This window comes from Cryptomeria japonica, unplaced genomic scaffold, assembly GCF_030272615.1.
Source record: "Cryptomeria japonica unplaced genomic scaffold, Sugi_1.0 HiC_scaffold_68, whole genome shotgun sequence".
Taxonomy (NCBI): domain Eukaryota; kingdom Viridiplantae; phylum Streptophyta; class Pinopsida; order Cupressales; family Cupressaceae; genus Cryptomeria; species Cryptomeria japonica.
The window spans coordinates 486,141-505,000 of record NW_026728890.1 but is presented as its reverse complement, the minus strand read 5'-3'; the positions used below and the strand labels follow the sequence as shown (position 1 = coordinate 505,000).

Here is an 18,860-nt window from a genome sequence, read left to right as displayed (position 1 = left end):
TTTGGTGGTGCACCCCGCACGAACAATCCCGCCTCGACCAGCCTGAACAATTCCCCTCTCGAAGGAAGGCCTCGGCCTTAATCGTCCACGACAAACAGCTCGACGAGGCATGAAGCACCCACGGGAGCCGGAGCATGACGATGCAGAGTCTCGGTTCACAGGAGCCTGGGAAGAACATCCCGTACGGAACCCTTTACCCGAAAACATCCGAACCGCACATGCTCGCGACAGTCCTGCCGTTAGAGAATGCACCGTGCACGCGACCGAGTAAGGCCACTCAGAGACATCCATTTCCCAGGTATATGCCCCCTACGCACTTTTGGTGGCGCAACTCGCACGAACAGTCCCACCTCGACCCCGTAAACAAGCTTTTTTGCCTCGAAGAGTTCGTCGGAGACGAAGAAGCAACCTTCAGTGCAAACGTAGCACTCTTTTGTGCAACCGCCCAAACAACGCCCCCTCTACCCTCTGTCGAAACACTCGGCATTGCTGCTCCCTAAGGTGAGCTTCTCCTCATAGGCAATTCCGCTCTTATCCGGTCACGTTTGTGTGCCCGAATTTCGCAAGGCAACCTCCATGGGACATGGAAAAGACTCGAGAAGAGAGCTCGCTCACGGGAGAGAGAAGCCAAGGAGACCACGAGAGTGCTGAGAGTGGGACAGCGCTGAATAGGCGGGAGAAGCCTGCGCGTATAAACGGAGATATATATCCAATTGCAACGAAGGAACGTGCCAAAGATCGAGAACAATGGCAGAAATGCTAGTAACGTGCACTTCGGGACCAACGCATCACCGGAAGACAACCGCCAAACATCGAAAGAGTCGCGATGCTCCGCAACCTACGTGCAAAGCGGTCGCACACCGGGTAAGGGAGTGAGAGCCCCAAACATAGCTGGGCGAGGCGCTCACTCCGCTCTTTAATATCTCGTTAATACCGCCAAGGAAATGGCACAAGCACACACACACAAGCATCCTCGGAAGAGGACAGTTCGAGTGACAGGTCAAATCCAAGAGTTCCGAAGACTACCTCCAGGAACAATCGGGAACAAGACCGATTACAAGTCGTCGAGTCTGTTACTGGGCGAACACGAGATGCGCACAGGAAATCGATCAGCCCTCACAATGGCCCAAGGCCAGAGATCGGACTGCTACGATTTACCCCAACAATCATCGTGCCACTCTTCGCAGAGAGGTGATAGACGCCAACGAGCCCGCGCATAGCAATCGAGGTGTAAAAAGGGCGTTGAAGGCAGGAAGCCTGGACGAAAGAGGCTACGAGGTCACCTCGAAGCGGTCTAAGAATCGGGCGCACTTGGGGCGACTACCAGTGCCAACCCCTTATCCCGCGGTGCGTCCGACACACAGAAATTTCCAAGGCGGCCAAGGAGCCTCCCCGCATAGCAATCGGGGTGTGAGGTTACGGATGCAGCATTGATAGCAATCGAGGTGTGAGGCGAAGGATGCAGAAGTGAGAGCCGAGGGATGTAGCAGAGATAGCAATCGGGGTGTGTGATGCAGAAGAGATAGCAATCGAGGTGTGCGGTGGGAAGGGCCCAGCAGCCAGAATGCATGAAGCGACGGATGAAGCAGTGATGACAACCGGGCTGTGAGGAGAGGAGGGATGCAGCCAAGAAAGCAATCAGGGCTCGAGGCAAGGGATGCATCAAGGATAGCAATCATGTTGTGAGGCGAGATTCCAAAGGCTAAACGTGAGAGGCTGCAGGGTCGACTCAGAGAGGTCTATGCATGTGAGAGGCTGAAAGCAAGGTCGACTCGGAGCGGTCTATGCATCGGGCGCGCTTGGGGCGACTACCAGTGCCAACCCCTTATCCCGCGACGCGTCCGACAAAGAGAACGTTCCAAGGCGGCAGAGGAGGTTACCAGCCGAAGGATGCAGTAGCAATAACAGGTATAGTTCCGCGGCGGCCGAGAAGACTCACCGCATAGGAATCGGGATGCGAGGCGAGGGATGCGGCGGGAAGGCCCCGACGGCTAAACGGAAGAGGCTGCAGGGCCGCCTCGGAATGGTCCAAGCATCGGATGCGATTGGGACGACTACCAGTGCCAACCCCTTATCCCGCGATGCGTCCGATACACAGATAGTTCCAAGGCGGCCGAGGAGCCTCACCGCATATCAATCGGGGTGCGAGGCGAGGGATGGGGCGGGAAGGCCCCAACGGCTAGACGGAAGAGGCTTCAGGGCCACCTCGGAATGGTCCAAGCATCGGACGCGCTTGGGGCGACTGCCAGTGCCAACCCCTTATCCCGCGATGCGTCCGATACACAGATGGTTCCAAGGCGGCCGAGGAGCCTCACCGCATAGCAATCGGGGGTGCGAGGCGAGGGATGGGGCGGGAAGGCCCCAACGGCTAGACGGAAGAGGCTTCAGGGCCGCCTAGGAATGGTCCAAGCATCGGACACGCTTGGGGCGACTACCAGTGACAGCCCCCTATCCCGCGATGCGTCCGATACGAAGATGGTTCCAAGGCGGCCGAGGAGCCTCACCGCATAGCAATCGGGGTGCGAGGTGGGGGATGCGGCGAGATGGCCCCAACGGCTAGACGGAAGAGGCCACAGGGCCGCGTCGGAATAGTCCAAGCATCGGACGCGCTTGGGGCGACTACCAGTGACAACCCCTTATCCCGCGATGCGTCCGATACGAAGATAGTTCCAAGGCGGCCGAGGAGCCTCACCGCATAGCAATCGGGGTGCGAGGTGGGGGATGCGGCGAGATGGCCCCAACGGCTAGACGGAAGAGGCTGCAGGGCCGCCTCGGAATAGTCCAAGCATCGGACGCGCTTGGGGCCACTACCAGTGACAACCCCTTATCCCGCGATGCGTCCGATACGAAGATAGTTCCAAGGCGGCCGAAGAGCCTCACCGCATAGCAATCGGGGTGCGAGGTGGGGGATGCGGCGAGATGGCCCCAACGGCTAGACGGAAGAGGCCACAGGGCCGCCTCGGAATAGTCCAAGCATCGGACGCGCTTGGGGCGACTACCAGTGACAACCCCTTATCCCGCGATGCGTCCGATACGAAGATAGTTCCCAGGCGGCCGAGGAGCCTCACCGCATAGCAATCGGGGTGCGAGGCGAGGGATGCGGCGAGATGGCCCCAAAGGCTAGACGGAAGAGGCTGCAGGGCTGCCTCGGAATAGTCCAAGCATCGGACGCGCTTGGGGCGACTACCACTGCCAACCCCTTATCCCGCGATGCGTCCGATACACAGATAGTTCCGAGGCGGCCGAGGAGGTGGGGGATGCAGCGAGATGGCCCCAACGGCTAGACGGAAGAGGCTGCAGGGCCGCCTCGGAATAGTCCAAGCATCGGACGCGCTTGGGGCGACTACCAGTGACAACCCCTTATCCCGCGATGCGTCCGATACACAGATAGTTCCGAGGCGGCCAAGGAGCCTCACCGCATAGCAATCGTGGTGCGAGGTGGGGGATGCGGCGAGATGGCCCCAACGGCTAGACGGAAGAGGCTGCAGGGCCGCCTCGGAATGGTCCAAGCATCGGATGCGCTTGGGGCGACTACCACTGCCAACCCCTTATCCCGCGATGCGTCCGATACACAGATAGTTCCAAGGCGGCCGAGGAGCCTCACAGCATAGCAATCGGGGTGCGAGGCGAGGGATGCGGCGAGAAAGCCCCAACGGCTAGAGGGAAGAGGCTTCAGGTCCGCCTCGGAATGGTCCAAGCATCGGACGCGCTTGGGGCGACTACCAGTGACAACCCCTTATCCCGCGACGCGTCCGATACACAGATAGTTCCAAGGCGGCCGAGGAGCCTCACCGCATAGCAATCGGGGTGCGAGGCGAGGGATGCGGCGAGAAGGACCCAACGGCTACACGGAAGAGGCTTCGGGGCCGCCTCGGAATGGTCCAAGCATCGGACGCGCTTGGGGCGACTACCAGTGACAACCCCTTATCCCGCGACGCGTCCGATACACAGATAGTTCCAAGGCGGCCGAGGAGCCTCACCGCATAGCAATCGGGGTGCGAGGCGAGGGATGCGGCGAGAAGGACCCAACGGCTAGACGGAAGAGGCTTCGGGGCCGCCTCGGAATGGTCCAAGCATCGGACGCGCTTGGGGCGACTACCAGTGACAACCCCTTATCCCGCGACGCGTCCGATACACAGATAGTTCCAAGGCGGCCGAGGAGCCTCACCGCATAGCAATCGGGGTGCGAGGCGAGGGATGCGGCGAGAAGGACCCAACGGCTAGACGGAAGAGGCTTCGGGTCCGCCTCGGAATGGTCCAAGCATCGGACGCGCTTGGGGCGACTACCAGTGACAACCCCTTATCCCGCGACGCGTCCGATACACAGATAGTTCCAAGGCGGCCGAGGAGCCTCACCGCATAGCAATCGGGGTGCGAGGCGAGGGATGCGGCGAGAAGGACCCAACGGCTAGACGGAAGAGGCTTCGGGTCCGCCTCGGAATGGTCCAAGCATCGGACGCGCTTGGGGCGACTACCAGTGACAACCCCTTATCCCGCGACGCGTCCGATACACAGATAGTTCCAAGGCGGCCGAGGAGCCTCACCGCATAGCAATCGGGGTGCGAGGCGAGGGATGCGGCGAGAAGGACCCAACGGCTAGACGGAAGAGGCTTCGGGTCCGCCTCGGAATGGTCCAAGCATCGGACGCGCTTGGGGCGACTACCAGTGACAACCCCTTATCCCGCGACGCGTCCGATACACAGATAGTTCCGAGGCGGCCGAGGAGCCTCACCGCATAGCAATCGGGGTGCGAGGCGAAGGATGCGGCGAGAAGGACCCAACGGCTAGACGGAAGAGGCTTCGGGTCCGCCTCGGAATGGTCCAAGCATCGGACGCGCTTGGGGCGACTACCAGTGACAACCCCTTATCCCGCGACGCGTCCGATACACAGATAGTTCCAAGGCGGCCGAGGAGCCTCACCGCATAGCAATCGGGGTGCGAGGCGAGGGATGCGGCGAGAAGGACCCAACGGCTAGACGGAAGAGGCTTCAGGGCCGCCTCGGAATGGTCCAAGCATCGAACGCGCTTGGGGCGACTACCAGTGACAACCCCTTATCCCGCGACGCGTCCGATACACAGATAGTTCCGAGGCAGCCGAGGAGCCTCACCGCATAGCAATCGGGGTGCGAGGCGAGGGATGCGGCGAGAAGGACCCAACGGCTAGACGGAAGAGGCTTCAGGGCCGCCTCGGAATGGTCCAAGCATCGGACGCGCTTGGGGCGACTACCAGTGACAACCCCTTATCCCGCGACGCGTCCGATACACAGATAGTTCCGAGGCGGCCGAGGAGCCTCACCGCATAGCAATCGGGGTGCGAGGCGAGGGATGCGGCGAGAAGGACCCAACGGCTAGACCGAAGAGGCTTCAGGGCCGCCTCGGAATGGTCCAAGCATCGGACGCGCTTGGGGCGACTACCAATGACAACCCCTTATCCCGCGACGCGTCCGATACACAGATAGTTCCGAGGCGGCCGAGGAGCCTCACCGCATAGCAATCGGGGTGCGAGGCGAGGGATGCGGCGAGAAGGACCCAACGGCTAGACGGAAGAGGCTTCAGGGCCGCCTCGGAATGGTCCAAGCATCGGACGCGCTTGGGGCGACTACCAGTGACAACCCCTTATCCCGCGACGCGTCCGATACACAGATAGTTCCGAGGCGGCCGAGGAGCCTCACCGCATAGCAATCGGGGTGCGAGGCGAGGGATGCGGCGAGAAGGACCCAACGGCTAGACGGAAGAGGCTTCAGGGCCGCCTCGGAATGGTCCAAGCATCGGACGCGCTTGGGGCGACTACCGTTGCCAACCCCTTATCCCGCGATGCGTCTGATACACAGATAGTTCCGAGGCGGCCGAGGAGCCTCACCGCATAGCAATCGGGTTGCGAGGCAGATTATTGGGAAGGGAACCCCCTGGGATGCGGCTCAAGCAGTGCCCAAAGGGACTGGAATGCGGAATCACATCGAGAGACCCAAATGCTATACGAGGGCTCAAATCGAATTATCGATTTGGCCACGACATGGACGCATCGGAACGACTACCTTTGCCGAACCACTCGCAATTGCATCCATACCGAAACCAATAGACATTTCCGTTAGAGCCCTCGCATAGCATTCGGGAATCTCGCATGCCCCTCTAAATCGACCAATGCTGGCGCTCAATGAAAATCCGAGCGCTACCACCGTTCGAGCGCCAGCATTGGTCGAGTTAGAGGGGCACGGGGGAGAATGCTCCAGTCAACACCTCCCCTATATAAGTTATTTGTCCGATTCTCGCACAACCGTAGTCTGCCTCGTCGAATCAAACAACGGTCCCAGATTCCGACTTCCGTTCCGTAGAGACCCAAAAGCTAGATGGAGGCTCGCAAGAAAGAGAGTCGGCGCATAGCAATCGGGTTTCTCGAACGTTTAGGGACCGAGCTCACTTGCGGATAGGGCAAAATCCGCCAAGCAACCCAAAAGCTAGACGGGGGCTCGAATCGAATCGCCTAGGCGGCCACAACAACGACGTGTTGGATCGACTACCAGTGCCAAACCATTCAGCAAGACTAGTCTGTGTCGAGGCCGGATAGAGATTCTCAGAGAGCGCCCGCATAGCATTTAGGAGACCTGCCGCGTCCCTCACACTCGACAAATGGTGGTGCACGTTTATAAATCCGAGCGATCCCAACCCTTTCAAGCACCAACATCGGTCGAGATAGAGGGGCACGGAGGGGGCTGCGTGAGACAACACAGTCCCCTATATAAGTTATTTGTCCGATTCTCACACATCCGAAGAATGGTCATCAAATCGGACAACAGCCCAAACTTCCGACTTCCGTCCCAGAAAGCCCAAGAGCTATCTAAAACGTTCATGGCCGGAACTCGATCGCGGCTATACCAGTCCGCCAAGCAACCCAAAAGCTAGACTGGAGCTCTAGTCGAATCACCTCTGTGGCCATTGCAAGGACGTGTTGGAGCGACTACCATTGCCGAACCATTCCGCAGGTCGAGTCCATACCAAGGCCGCATAGAGATTCACGATGAGCTCCTGCATAGCAATCAGGAGACTTGCCGTGTCCATCACAATCGATAAATCCTGGTGCAAGATTTTTGCATCCGAGCGCTCCAACCAGTCGAGCACCAGCATCAATCGACATAAACGGGCACGGGGGGAGGATGCTCGAGAACACTACCTCCCCTATATAAGTTATTTGTCCGATTCTCAAGCAGCCGAAGTCTGGTCATCGAATCGGGTCAAAGACCACAACTTCCGACTTTACCCACAATGCAAGTCATCGAATCGAACATCGGCCCCCGAGTCGGACTCCATGCGTATGTCAGGTCATCGGACCCAAATTCCGCCTTCCTGCGCATGGCGGGCCATCAATATCAACTCGGTCATCGGACCCAAACTCCGCCTTTTTGCGTATGGCACGCCTTCAAATCGGTCATCGGACCCAAATTCCGCCTTCCTGTGCATGGCGGGCCATCAACATCAACTCGGTCATCGGACCCAAATTCCGCCTTTCTGCGCATGGCACGCCATCAACTCGGTCATCGGACCCAAATTCCGCCTTCCTGCGCATGGCAGGTCATCGGACACAAATTCAGACCTCGCCAATATGCCTACGTATCGAATCGGTCATCGGACCCAACTTCCGACTTCATCCATACTGTAGGGTCTTTGAGGTTGGCGCGGTGCGCTCAACCCAGGGAGTCGACCCATCGAAGCATACACCTCCCCTATATAAGCTATTTGTCCGATTCCCACACCTGTGTAGTTTGCACCTCTGACCAGGACATCGACCCCAACTTCCGAACTCGACTGCAACGACGGCACCAGCGCCTTGGTGCGCACCTTGCGACGCACAGTCCCAACATTCGCCTTCCTGCACATGGCAGGTCATCGGACCCAAATTCCGACCTCGCGAGTATGCCTACATATCGAATCGGTCATCGGACCCAACTTCCGACTTCATCCATACCGTAGGGTCTTTGAGGTTGGCGCGGTGCGCTCAACCCGGGGAGTCGACCCAACGAAGCATACACCTCCCCTATATAAGCTATTTGTCCGATTCCCACACCTGTGTAGTTTGCACCTCCGATCAAGACATCGACCCCAACTTCCGAACTCGCCTCCAACGACCGAACCAGCGCCTTGGTGCGCACCTTGCAACGCACAGTGCCAACATTCGCCTTCCTGCACGTGGCAGGTCATCGGACCCAAATTCCGACCTCGCGAGTATGCCTACATATCGAATCGGTCATCGGACCCAACTTCCGACTTCATCCATACCGTAGGGTCTTTGAGGTTGGCGCGGTGCGCTCAACCCGGGGAGTCGACCCAACGAAGCATACACCTCCCCTATATAAGCTATTTGTCCGATTCCCACACCTGTGTAGCTTGCACCTCCGATCAGGACATCGACCCCAACTTCCGAACTCGACTAAAAAGACCGCACCAGCGCCTTGGTGTGCACCTTGCAACGCACAGTGTCAACATTCGCCTTCCTGCACATGGCAGGTCATCGGACCCAAATTCCGACCTCATGAGCATACCTACTAATCGAATCGGTCATCGGACCCAACTTCCGACTTCATCCATACCGTAGGGTCTTTGAGGTTGGCGCGGTGCGCTTAACCTGGGGAGTCGACCCATCGAAGCATACACCTCCCCTATATAAGCTATTTGTCCGATTCCGACACCTGTGTAGTTTGCACCTCCGCTCAGGACATCGACCCCAACTTCCGAACTCGCCTGCAACGACCGAACCAGCGCCTTGGTGCGCACCAAAAGTGCGCACTTTTGGAGGGCACTTTTCTGCGCTCCAAAGGTGCGCACTTTTGGAGGGCACTTTTTGGAGGGCACTTTTCTGCGCTCCAAAGGTGCGCACTTTTGGAGGGCACTTTTTGGAGGGCACTTTTCTGCGCTCCAAAGGTGCGCACTTTTGGAGGGCACTTTTTGGAGGGCACTTTTCTGCGCTCCAAAGGTGCGCACTTTTGGAGGGCACTTTTTGGAGGGCACTTTTCTGCGCTCCAAAGGTGCGCACTTTTGGAGGGCACTTTTTGGAGGGCACTTTTCTGCGCTCCAAAGGTGCGCACTTTTGGAGGGCACTTTTTGGAGGGCACTTTTCTGCGCTCCAAAGGTGCGCACTTTTGGAGGGCACTTTTTGGAGGGCACTTTTCTGCGCTCCAAAGGTGCGCACTTTTGGAGGGCACTTTTTGGAGGGCACTTTTCTGCGCTCCAAAGGTGCGCACTTTTGGAGGGCACTTTTTGGAGGGCACTTTTCTGCGCTCCAAAGGTGCGCACTTTTGGAGGGCACTTTTGTGCACTCCAAAGGTGCGCACTTTTGGAGGGCACTTTTCCTGTGCTCCAAAGGTGCACACCTAGGTGAGCACCTTCGACCACACCTTGTAGCACACCAAACTCTGACTTTCGACTTCATCCGCAATGCAGGGTCTTTGAGGTTGGCGCAATGCGCACAACCAGGGGAGTCGACCCATCAAACCCAACACCTCCCCTATATAAGCTATTTGTCTGATTCTCATACATGCGTAGCCTGCAGGAGCAATTAGGACATCGACCCCAACTTTCGGCTTCTAAACGAAAACAAGGTCTTTGAGGTTGGTGTAATGCGAACAACTAGGGGAGTCAACCCATCAAACCCAACACCTCCCCTATATAAGCTATTTGTCTGATTCTCATACATGTGTAGTCTACAGGAGCAATTAGGACATCGACCCCAACTTTTGACTTCTTAACGAAAACAAGGTCTTTGAGGTTGACGTAATGCGCACAACCAGGGGAGTCGACCCATCAAACCCAACACCTCCCCTATATAAGCTATTTGTCCGATTCTCATACATGTGTAGCCTGCAGGAGCCATTAGGACATTGACCCCAACTTTTGACTTCTTAACGAAAACAAGGTCTTTGAGGTTGGCGTAATGCGCACAACCAAGGGAGTTGACCCATCAAACCCAACACCTCCCCTATATAAGCTATTTGTCTGATTCTCATACATGTGTAGCCTGCAACAACGATTAGGACATCCACCCCAACTTCTGAATTCGTCTGCGTTGACCGCACCAAAGGTGCACGCCTTGGTGCTCACCAAAATCCGACTTCCGACTTCTTCTGCTATGCGGGGTCTTTGAGGTTGGCGCAGTGCGCACAACCAGGGGAGTCAACCCACCGAATGCAACACCTCCCCTATATAAGCTATTTGTCTGATTCTCATACATGCGTAGACTGCAGCAATGATTAGGACATCCACCCCAACTTTTGACTTCTTAAACAAGACAGGGTCTTTGAAGTTGGTGCAGTGCACACAACCAGGGGAGTCGACCCATCAAACGCAACACCTCCCCTATATAAAGCTATTTGTCCGATTCTCATACGTGTAGTCTGCAGCAGCGATTAGGACATCGACCCCAACTTCCGAATTCGTTTGCATTGACCGCACCAAAGGTGCACGCCTTGGTGTGCACCCTGGAGTGCACTTTGGTGCTCACCTCGGTGCACACTTTGGTGTGCACCTCGGTGTGCACCAAAGGTGCGCACCTTGGAGCGCACCAAAGGTGTACACTTTGGAGCGCACCACATAGGGTCTTTGAGAGGTTGGCGCAGTGCGCACACCAAGGTGGGTGTTGAGGTGCGTGCCGAGGTGGGTGGGTGCTAGGGTGCGCTCCATGGTGGGTGCCAGGGTGGGTGCGTGCTAGGGTGGATTCCAAAGAGGGTCATAGGGTGGGTGCCAAGGTGGGTTGGTGATATAGTGGGTTCAAAGGTGGGTACTAGGGTGGGTTCCAAGGTGGGTCACAAGTTGGGTGCCAGGATGCGTGGGTGTTAGGTTGGGTGCCAAGGTGGGCTCCTGCGTGGGTGGGTGCTAGGGTGGGTTTCAAGGTGGACGCGAGGGCGGGTGCCAAGGTGGGTAACAAGTTGGGTGTTAGGATGGGTGAGTGCTAGAGTGGGTGCCAAGGTGGGTGGGTGCTAAGGTGGATGCCAAGGTGGTTCACAGGGTGGGTGGGTTCTAGGGTGAGTTCCAAGGTGGGTCACAGGTTCAGTGCTAGGGTGGGTGTCAAGGCGGGTGTCGAGGTGCCTGGGTGCTAGGGTGTGGATGCCAATGTGGGTCATAGGGTGGGTACTAGGGTGGGCTGCAATGTGGGTGCCAAGGTGGGTAACATGCTCGGTGGGTTCTAAATTGGGTGCCAGGGTGGGTGTGCACCCACCTTACCCGAGGTGGGTGCCAAGGTGCCAGTGTGGGTGGGTGCTAAGGTGGATGCCAAGGTGGGTGAGAAGGTGGGTGATAGGTTGAGTGGTAGGATGGGTGGGTGCCAAGATGGGTCACAGGGTGGGTGCAAGGGTGGGTAGGTGCTAGGGTTGGTGTCAGGGTGGGTGGGTGCTAGGTTGGGTTCCAAGGTGGGTGCGAGGGTGAGTGTCAAGGTGGGTCACAGGTTAGGTGCTAGGATGGGTGAGTGCTAGGGTGCAAAGGTGCCAGGGTGGGTGCTAGGATGGGTCGATGCTAGGGTGAGTGGCAAGGTGGGTCCACAAGTGTCAAGGTGGGTGCCGAGGTGGGTGCCAAGTCGGCGACTGCTATGGTGGATGCCAAGGTGGGTCACGGGGTGGGTGCCAAGTTGCTAGGTTGGGTTCCAAGGTGGGTGCCAACGTGGGTGCTAGGGTGCGTGGGTTAAAGGGTGTGTCACAACGTGGGTGCCAGGATGGGTGCGCACCCACACTGGCCAAGACGGGTGCGGGTGCAAGGTTGGGTTCCAAGCCCGGTCACAGGCTGGGTGCTAGGATGGGTGGGTGCCAAGGTGGGCACCAGGGTGGGTGCACCCACCCTGGCCAAGGTGGGTCACGGGGTGGGTCCTAGGGTGGGTAACGGGGTGGGTACTAAGGTGCGTGCCAAGGTGGGTCATAGGGTGGGTGCCAAGGTGGGCACCAGGGTGGGTGTGCACCAACCCTAGCCAGGGTAGGTCACGGGGTGGTTGTCGGGGTGGGCGTCAAGGAGCCAAGGTGGGTGGCAAGTAGCCAAGTTGCGTGCCAAGGTGGGTGTCAGGGTGGGTGCCAAGGATCCAAGGTGGGTGCCAAGGAACCAAGGTGGGTGTCTGGGTGGGTGCCGAGGTGGGAGCCAGGGTGGGTCCCAAGGTGAGTGCAAAGGTGGGTGCCAGGGTCAAGGTGAGTGCCAATGTGGGTTCCAAGGTGCCAGGGTCAGGGTGAGTGCCAATGTGGGTTCAAAGGTGCTAAGTTGGGTGCGAGGTTGGGTGCGAGGGTGGGTGGGTGCCAAGGTGTGCTAGGTGGAAGCCCGGGTGGGTCGGCATCCCATGGGTGTCGAGTTGGGTGCCTGATGGGTGCTTCTTGTCAAGTTTTAGTCGTCGGGACTCATTTCGAGCCTTAGAGGTCGTTTCTTGTCCGGTTGCCCTGTCTTCGACCTGGGAACCCAATTTTGGTCCTCGGGTCCCATTTTTTTTTGTCTCGCATCCCACTTTTGGCCTGTGGCCTTTTCGGGGTCGATTCTCGTTTTGGGCATCAGAGCATGTTTCTTCTCCTAAAACCCAATATTTGTTTATTAAGTCTCGGAACACATTTTTGTTCTCGTGGACCCATCATGGGTCTTGGAACGCATTTGTGGTCCTTGGGTCCCATTTTGCATCCCGAAACTTGTGTTTTGGTGCTTGATCCCTATTTTGGGTGCCCACCTTGCACCAAGTGCGCACCCGGGGCAAACCGAGCGCCTTGGTGCACCGGGGCAAGATCGAGCGTGCACCCGAGGCGCCCCGAACATGCACCAAGGTGCACTCGGCCCACATGTGAGCGCAGGTCGTTGCGCCCGAGGTGGTGTGTGGGCACCGCGTTGCAGACGGGACACTGCACGCACACGACGCCCCCTCCAGGTGCACGCACGTAGGCCGGGCCGGGTGCACACCCGACGCCCTAGCAAGGTGCGCGCACCCGGGCAGGGCTCACACTTGGCGAACGGGGCGCACTTCGCGAGGGAGGGTGTGCACCTCGACGGGGGTGGGTGGCCGGGGTGGATTCGCACGTGGGTCGCGGTTTGCTAAGTACACACTGCGACAAGCTCATAACGGGTGCGATCATACCAGCATTAGTGCACCGGATCCCATCAGAACTCCGCAGTTAAGCGCGCTTGGGCCGGAGTAGTACTGGGATGGGTGACCTCCCGGGAAGTCCCGGTGTTGCACCCTTTTTTAGTTTTTCGCCGGGCGTCGCAATGCTATTTGAATAAACCTTTTGCCCGTTTGCGTTCTCGTCGGGGCCGGGCCGGGCCGGGGTGCGCTGCCCGCACTACCGCGCGCGCGGGGGCGACACCGAGCGCGCACCCGAGGCACCCCGAGCACACAGGCCACGGTGCAACCCGGGCGTTGTGCGCGCACCCCGGTGCGCCCGAGGTGCTGCGCGCGCACCCAGGTGAAATCGGTGTGCACCTCGGCCAGTGCGCGCTCGGTCGAGTCGCGCACGTTGGCCAAGGTGCACGGTGATGTTTCTTACTCTAAGGTTCCGCACCAGACGCCCGGGACAGGTGAGCGAAGCTGGGCGGGGCCGGGTGCGCGGCCGGGGCAGGTGCACGCAGCTGGAGAGAGCTTTGGAGCACACTTCGGAGCGCACCAATGATGCGCTCCATTCAAAAGTTTCCTGAAAAGGCAAAAAAAGTTGAGATTATAGAATTTCCCACTTGAGAGATTGTAAAAAAAAAAAATTTAAAATGAAGGAAACGCGGGTGCCAAGGTGTGCGCAGCCCAGCCAAGGTGTGCGCACCAAGGCGCCCACCCTGGCGAAGGTGCACGCAAGGTGCGCACCCGAGGCAAACCGGACAATTAACCCAACTTTCGACTTCGCGCGCACCTTGGAGCGCACTTCGGAGCGCTCCTTGGTGCGCACCAATCTTGGGCACCTCGGAGTGCACCATGGCGCCCACCAAGGTGCGCACCCGGGGCAAACCGAGCTCCGACTTCGTGCGCACCTTGGAGCGCACGAAAGGTGCGCACCATGGCGCCCACCAAGGTGCGCAGCCCAGCCAAGGCGTGCGCATCAAGGTGCGCACCCTGGCGAAGGTGCGCACCCGGGGCAAACCGAGCTCCGACTTCGTGCGCACCTTGGAGCGCACAAAAGGTGCGCAACCCAGCCAAGGTGTGCGCACCCCGGTCAAACCGAGCTCCGAATCGTGCGCACCAGAGGTGCACGCCATCGTGCGCACCTTGGAGCACACTTCGGAGCCCTCCTTGGTGCGCGCCGATGTTGCGCACCTCGGAGCGCACCCGGGGAAAACAATGCAATTAACCCGACTTTCGACTTCGTGGGCACCTCGGAGCGCTCTCGGGTTCGCACCTCGGAGCACACCGAGGTGCGCACTTTTGATGCGCTGCCTTCACCAATTTCCAGAAAAGGCAAGAAAACATTGAGAAGGTGTGCGCACCGAGGTGCCCACCCTGGCGAAGGTGCACGCGAGGTGCGCACCCGGGGCAAACCGGGCTCCGACTTCGTGCACGCCGCACCTTGGAGCACACTTCGGAGCGCTCCTTGGTGCGCACCAGGGCGCGCAACCCAGCCGAGGTGCCCACCCCGGCGAAGGTGCACGCGAGGTGCGCACCCGGGGCAAACCGGGCTCCGACTTCGTGCACGCCATGGTGCCCACCGCGGCGAAGGTGCACGCGAGGTGCGCACCCGGGGCAAACCGGGCTCCGACTTCGTGCACGCCGCACCTTGGAGCACACTTCGGAGCGCTCCTTGGTGCGCACCATGGTGCCCACCAGGGCGCGCAACCCCGCCGAAGGTGCACGCGAGGTGCGCACCCGGGGCAAACCGGGCTCCGACTTCGTGCACGCCGCACCTTGGAGCACACTTCGGAGCGCTCCTTGGTGCGCACCATGGTTCCCACCAGGGCGCGCAACCCCGCCGAAGGTGCACGCGAGGTGCGCACCCGGGGCAAACCGGGCTCCGACTTCGTGCACGCCATGGTGCGCACCGCGGCGAAGGTGCGCACCCGGGGCAAACCGGGCTCCGACTTCGTGCACGCCGCACCTTGGAGCACACTTCGGAGCGCTCCTTGGTGCGCACCAGGGCGCGCAACCCAGCCGAGGTGCCCACCCCGGCGAAGGTGCACGCGAGGTGCGTACCCGGGGCAAACCGGGCTCCGACTTCGTGCACGCCGCACCTTGGAGCACACTTCGGAGCGCTCCTTGGTGCGCACCATGGTGCCCACCAGGCCGCGCAACCCAGCCAAGGTGTGCGCACCAAGGTGCACGCGAGGTGCGCACCCGGGGCAAACCGGGGTCCGACTTCGTGCACGCCGCACCTTGGAGCACACATCGGGGCGCTCCCGGGTTCGCACCGGCGTTGCGCACCGTGGTGGGCACCTCGGAGCACACCAAGGTGGGCAGCGAGGTGCGCACCTTTGATGCGATGCCTTCACTAATTTCCATAAAAGGCAAAAAAAAAACGAGATTTTAAAATTTCCGTTTTGAAAGATAGTGAGAAAAAGGGAATGCTGGTGCCATCTTGAGCCCGCCCTGGTGCGCAGCCCAGCCAAGGTGTGCGCACCAAGGTGCCCACCCTGGCGAAGGTGCGCGCCCGGGCAATTAATCCAACTTCCAACTTCGCGCGCGCCAGGGTGGGAGCGCACCCAACAACCGGGCCTGGGAAGAGCCAATGCGAGAAACCCCACCAAACGCTCTGACAAAAAAAGAGGGGGCGCTCCAGTAACCCCGCTTCGGAGCGCACCCTGGGCAAACCCAGCCAAGGTGCCCACCCCGGCCAAGGTGCAGGCGAGGTGCGCACCCGGGGCAAACCGGGCTCCGACAACGTGCACGCCGCACCTTGGAGCACACTTCGTAGCGCTCCCGGGTGCGCACCTCAGAGCACACCAAGGTGGGCAGCGAGGTGCGCACCTTTGATGCGCTGCCTTCACTAATTTCCAGAAAAGGCAAAAAAAAAAGGAGATTTTAAAATTTCCGTTTTGAAAGATAGTGAAAAAAATGGAACGCGCGTGCCATCTTGAGCCCGCCCTGGTGCGCAGCCCAGGTAAGGTGCCCACCCTGGCAAAGGTGCGCACCCGGGCAATTAACCCTACTTCCGACTTCGTGCGCGCCAGGGTGGCAACCGGGCCTCGGAAGAGCCAATGCGAGAAACCCCACCAAACGCTCCGACAAAAAAAGAGGCGGCGCTCCAATAACCCCGCTTCGGAGCGCAGCCGGGGCAAACCCAGCCAAGGTGCCCACCCCGACGAAGGTGCACGCGAGGTGCGCACCCGGGGCAAACCGGGCTCCGACAACGTGCACGCAGCACCTTGGAGCACACTTCGAAGCACTCCCGGGTGCCCACCGGCGTTGCGCACCGTGGTGGGCAGCGAGGTGCGCACCTTTGATGCGCTGCCTTCACTAATTTCCAGAAAAAGGCAAAAAAAAATGAGATTTTAAAATTTCCGTTTTGAAAGATAGTGAAAAAAAAGGAACGCGGGTGCCATCTTGAGCCCGCCCTGGTGCGCAGCCCAGGCAAGGCATGCGCACCAAGGTGCCCACCCGAGGTGCACACCCGGGGCAAACCGGGCTCCGACTTCGTGCAGGCCGCACCTTGGAGCACACTTCGGAGCGCTCCTTGGTGCGCACCATGGTGCCCACCAGGGCGCGCAACCCAGCCAAGGTCTGCACACCAAGGTGCCCACCCCGGCGAAGGTGCACGCGAGGTGCGCACCCGGGGCAAACCGGGCTCCGACTTCGTGCACGCCATGGTGCCCACCGCGGCGAAGGTGCACGCGAGGTGCGCACCCGGGGCAAACCGGGCTCCGACTTCGTGCACGCCGCACCTTGGAGCACACTTCGGAGCGCTCCTTGGTGCGCACCATGGTGCCCACCAGGGCGCGCAACCCAGCCAAGGTGTGCGCACCAAGGTGCACGCGAGGTGCGCACCCGGGGCAAACCGGGGTCCGACTTCGTGCACGCCGCACCTTGGAGCACACATCGGAGCGCTCCCAGGTTCGCACCAGCGTTGCGCACCTTTGATGCGCTGCCTTCACTAATTTCCAGAAAAGGCAAAAAAAAACGAGATTTTAAAATTTCCGTTCTGAAAGATAGTGAAAAAAACGGAACGCGGGTGCCATCTTGAGCCCTTCCTGGTGCGCAGCCCAGGCAAGTTGTGCGCACCAAGGTGCCCACCCTGGCGGAGGTGCGCGCCCGGGGCAATCCGGGCTCCGACTTCGTGCACTGCATGGTGCCCACCAAGGCGCGCAACCCAGCCAAGGTGCCCACCGCAGCGAAGGTGCACGCGAGGTGCGCACCCGAGGTGCACACCCGGGGCAAACCGGGCTCCGACTTCGTGCACGCCGCACCTTGGAGCACACTTCAGAGCGCTCCTTGGTGCGCACCAGGGCGCGCAACCCAGCCGAGGTGCCCACCCCGGCGAAGGTGCACGCGAGGTGCGCACCCGGGGCAAACCGGGCTCCGACTTCGTGCACGCCATGGTGCCCACCGCGGCGAAGGTGCGCACCCGGGGCAAACCGGGCTCCGACTTCGTGCACGCCGCACCTTGGAGCACACTTCGGAGCGCTCCTTGGTGCGCACCATGGTGCCCACCAGGCCGCGCAACCCAGCCAAGGTGTGCGCACCAAGGTGCACGCGAGGTGCGCACCCGGGGCAAACCGGGGTCCGACTTCGTGCACGCCGCACCTTGGAGCACACATCGGGGCGCTCCCGGGTTCGCACCGGCGTTGCGCACCGTGGTGGGCACCTCGGAGCACACCAAGGTGGGCAGCGAGGTGCGCACCTTTGATGCGATGCCTTCACTAATTTCCATAAAAGGCAAAAAAAAAACGAGATTTTAAAATTTCCGTTTTGAAAGATAGTGAGAAAAAGGGAATGCTGGTGCCATCTTGAGCCCGCCCTGGTGCGCAGCCCAGCCAAGGTTTGCGCACCAAGGTGCCCACCCTGGCGAAGGTGCGCGCCCGGGCAATTAACCCAACTTCCAACTTCGCGCGCGCCAGGGTGGGAGCGCACCCAACAACCGGGCCTGGGAAGAGCCAATGCGAGAAACCCCACCAAACTCTCTGACAAAAAAAGAGGGGGCGCTCCAGTAACCCCGCTTCGGAGCGCACCCTGGGCAAACCCAGCCAAGGTGCCCACCCCGGCCAAGGTGCAGGCGAGGTGCGCACCCGGGGCAAACCGGGCTCCGACAACGTGCACGCCGCACCTTGGAGCACACTTCGTAGCGCTCCCGGGTGCGCACCTCAGAGCACACCAAGGTGGGCAGCGAGGTGCGCACCTTTGATGCGCTGCCTTCACTAATTTCCAGAAAAGGCAAAAAAAAAAGGAGATTTTAAAATTTCCGTTTTGAAAGATAGTGAAAAAAACGGAACGCGCGTGCCATCTTGAGCCCGCCCTGGTGCGCAGCCCAGGTAAGGTGCCACCCTGGCAAAGGTGCGCACCCGGGCAATTAACCCTACTTCCGACTTCGTGCGCGCCAGGGTGGCAACCGGGCCTCGGAAGAGCCAATGCGAGAAACCCCACCAAACGCTCCGACAAAAAAAGAGGCGGCGCTCCAATAACCCCGCTTCGGAGCGCAGCCGGGGCAAACCAAGCCAAGGTGCCCACCCCGACGAAGGTGCACGCGAGGTGCGCACCCGGGGCAAACCGGGCTCCGACAACGTGCACGCAGCACCTTGGAGCACACTTCGAAGCACTCCCGGGTGCCCACCGGCGTTGCGCACCGTGGTGGGCAGCGAGGTGCGCACCTTTGATGCGCTGCCTTCACTAATTTCCAGAAAAAGGCAAAAAAAAATGAGATTTTAAAATTTCCGTTTTGAAAGATAGTGAAAAAAAAGGAACGCGGGTGCCATCTTGAGCCCGCCCTGGTGCGCAGCCCAGGCAAGGCATGCGC

General features: G+C 59.8%; 1 non-coding gene across 1 annotated transcript; it reads left to right on the top strand.

Annotated features, from left to right (window-relative positions):
* Positions 1 to 13,061: 13,061 nt before the first annotated feature.
* LOC131863769 (5S ribosomal RNA) lies at positions 13,062 to 13,180 on the top strand. The gene has a single exon (XR_009362664.1). It is a non-coding gene; the product is annotated as a 5S ribosomal RNA (ribosomal RNA).
* The last annotated feature ends 5,680 nt before the right edge of the window (positions 13,181 to 18,860 follow it).